We start from the raw sequence: 4,144 nt of genomic DNA on the forward strand, positions 1-4,144 counted from the left end.
CTTTTCAACCTAGTGCACAGCTCCAGGAGGAATGCACATGAACCGCTGAGATAGGACACCCCCTAATCATCCAGTTCAGGTGAAAAATCAACCTTGGCGATCAGTGGGGTGACAGATGTCACAGCCACATCGCTCTCACATTGGATCCTATTTATTTGAAAGACAACTACTGGTCTCCAAGTTCTGCTGAACTCAAGATAAATCATTTTGTGTTTTGTGTTTGTTTGTTTGTTTGTTTGTTTTTTTGTATATATATATATGGGTCATAGCCAGCAGTTCTCAGTCAGGGTTTACTCCTGTCTCTTAGCTCAGGGACCACATGAAGTGCTGAAGACTGAACCAGGGTCAGGTGCATGAAAAGAAAATACCTTGCCACCTGTACTATATCTCTGGCCAAAGATAATGTTTTATATATCTTCTTTGGCACCTACAAGCCCTTGCCATTATCTGATATGTCACTTTTAATTTTAGACATCTATTATTTTGAAACTTAACAATTTCAATATTTTTTCTTATTAAAATCTCCAATGGAGACGTTACTGGGCCCACTCGAGCAAATCGACGATCAACGGGAGGGCCTTTACCCTTTAGGGCCTTATTATATTATTTCTTCAAGCTATTCAAGAATAAACATTATATTTATACATAGTCAATTTGCCCCTTACTCATCACTGTCATCAAAGACCTATAACTGCTTACACTAGTTTGTAATTTTTATCATCTGGTATTATCTCCTGTAATTCCTAGGATGCCAGGAATTATATCTGTTTAGTTAATTACTGTACCATGGTAAGATTTTACACATGTGAACATGTTCTAAAACCCCTGGCAAATATAGTTAGGCCTTCTAACTTTTTAGCTATATGCATATCAACATGGATGTTTAAATAAGGGAAGCTTAGGTGATTTTCTCATTAAAATAGTATATTCCAAAGTGTAAACCTGCTTGCCTTTTTTATTATAAGGCTGTGTATTTCTTTATAATACATCAATTTTCTTGGTATTTATTATTTTGGGGGAGAGGTAGAGTGACAGCTGTAGTAAATGAAAGCCTCAAACAAATAACCATGCCTGTATATCAGCTTAATTATAATAACATATTCTTTTTTGGATAAGCAATGTCCCTCCTCCACCTCCATGGAAATCAGTATTGAAGCTTGTGGCAATAATAGGAAGCATAAATAGTCTCTCTGATAATGGACTTTCAGTGCTATAACTCTCTCCAAAGTAGGTGGAATTTTTATGCACATTAAGAGATAGGAAAAGATACCTGTTTCATTAGAATTGCCATTTAAAATGCAGGTAGTATGTGAAAAATTGACAAGGTAGAACTGAAATGAAGTTTAAAAGAGAAGGTTGAATACCCTTGTGAGTTGCATAAGAATAGTTTCTATTCTTCCTTAGAGATCGCTTAAATGATTAAAAGTCACCCCTGGGGATCTTGGTTTGATTCATATACTTGTGACAGGAGGTTTAAAGGTGAAAAAACAGCTGCCCATCTGCTATAAAAATAGGAAAGAAAAAAATGGGACTTATCATTTTATTCTAAAGATAAATTTTATTTGAACTGTTTTAAAATTATTTTAAGTTTTGTTTAAACTAAATGATATTTCTAGTTATTTCCTAATCATAGAGGGAAAAAGTCTTTGTTTCCTAAAATGAAGACAATTTAATGAAACCTTTTAAAATAATGAACTGCTTCATTTTTAATTATTCTATTTGTTTTGGCACACAAAAAGCTGTACATAATTAGATTATGCTACTTGATGACCTTGGAGATAAACCTTTATTACTTCCAAAGTGTCCTCTTGTCCTCTTACCTATTATTTTGATATTTTATGACAAGAATATTTATCATAATATTTATCCCCTTAGCAAAATTTTAGGTATATGATAGAGAGTTATTAACAAGCATTGTCTTGTATAGTAGATCTCTAGGTGATCTTATCTCTAAATATGATGAGAAGCATCATATTTTATTTAGAGCTAAGGTTTTCACTCTCAAGATACAGAGGGACATCCTCTACCCTTCTGTGTTCTTTTTGGGCTGAACACGTAATCAAACAACATCAAGCAGGTTACTAAAAGAAAGTAAATTTAATATATACATACAGATAATTTGTATGAAAATAAATTTTAATGAAAAATAGGGTGAACTTTTAGTATTTATTATGTGTGAAGGTTTCTAGAAAATCAAAGACAGAAAAATTACTCATAGCATGGAGGGGAATTACTTTACCTTTTCTCAGAGGATAAAAGAAATGAGTTGCTAATAGAGAGAGCATACAGTCACTGATAATATGAACATCTGAATGATATCCACCCTCCCCAAACTACATTCTTTTAGGTCTTAAGCTTTAAGAAGTTATTATTTTTTGTTGGGGTATAGGCAGAGAACTGAGATGGAGAGAGAACTTATCAGTCTCGAAGGGTTTTATTGCTCTACACTTAAAATAATCTGGATTTTTAAATAATATTACCTGTTTCTCCCAAGGAAAATAGGACCCTGATTGACCTTAGTTTCCCATACCGAGAAGACATTGGAAGAGGCCTACTCTATGCATGTTGAGAAAAACTATCCTATTCTTTAAATCATAAGTGAGAATAAAATCATTATAAGCTCATCAGCAATAATAACCAATATTGGAAGTGTGTATTCTAAACAAAAAATTAGATAGTTGCAATACATAGGCAATTCCCCAAGTCCTTTGAGTTCTTTTGAGGGTAGAAAGAAAAATAAACACATTAAGATTAGAGATATGACTAGGCTACAGTGCATAATTCACATGGAGGAGTCCTTGATCCCATTCTAAGCACCATGCCACTCGGCATCCCATGAGCACTGCTATGAACAGCTCCTGAGCACCAAGCTGGGAGTATCCCAAAGCATCAGTATTTGGCCCTAAAACAAAATAAAATCCAAGGTAAGTTTCTCATGTAGAGACGACATCTTCACTGACAAACCTGTTTTTGGATAATTTCCTTCAAACTTCTACATTCTATCTGTAAGGCCTCTGGAAGAGTGAAGTGATAGTTACTTTGTTTAAGACCAGGGCAAAGACTGAGAGAATGGGAAGAACTTCTTATTAGCATTTAATACTCTTAATTTTAAACAGTCTGCATTTTCATTTTTTTTTCGAATACCCATTCCTCCACCAGTGCTCATTTCCCACCACCACGGATCCCAGTATTCCCCCCATTCCACCCTGCCTCTGTGGCAAGGCATTTCCCTCTGTCCCTCTCTCCTTTTGGGTGTTGTGGTTTGCAAACGAGTTAAGTCTGATGTTCAGGGAGAAACGGTGGATGATTTACTTTCCATTGATCACTTTGTATATAAGGAGATGTCTTTGTATATAAGGTTTGGAAAGAAAGTCCTGGTGCCCGGTTGCAGGCTCATGGTCATCGGGGTTCCATCTGGAGAAGGCGGGATGCAGCACCTACCCCATCTGGGACCTCCTGGTGATATCGGCTCTGTTTGGGACCTGGAGCATTTTCAGAGAGCTGTGTTGCCCCCCCCCCCACCGGTTTTCTTCTTTGTTGCGTTGTAACATTCTGCATTTTCATGTTATAGTACCAGTGTCTCCTGAAGTTACAATTTTCCTTTTTTTTATATACCAAAGTAATGCATATTATTAGATAGGCATTCTCTGGTTATACTGAGAAAAGGCTAGTTATTGTTTTGGAGTTGTATATAATAACATCATTCTTTACATGGTTTTATAACCTTTATTTACTCAATGTTATATAATAAGTATCTTTCTTTATCAATAAGTATGTGTGGATGAACACCATTGATAGATAGCATTAACTATATCTATATTAATTTACTTTTAATTTCTCCATTTTATTGTTGTATCATAATTTTTAATTCTGTTAATGATAGTTTTATATATAAGTCAATCCAACACCACAGACAGCACCGGAGTGCTCACTTTGCTCCAGAATGACCCCAGGATTCCTCTATTTGACACCTTCCCCACTCAGCTAAACTCATTTTTTATAGACCAACTGTCAAGTTATATTGCATCCGGTCAATTTTTGTCCCTTATTATTTTATTTATATACCACATGTGAACAGGAATATTCTATATCTTTTCCTCTATTCTGACTGACTATTTATTATGTTTCCCCCTAGTTCCATCCA

Source organism: Sorex fumeus, unplaced genomic scaffold (assembly GCF_029834395.1).
Source record: "Sorex fumeus unplaced genomic scaffold, SorFum_2.1 ptg000058l, whole genome shotgun sequence".
NCBI lineage: Eukaryota > Metazoa > Chordata > Mammalia > Eulipotyphla > Soricidae > Sorex > Sorex fumeus.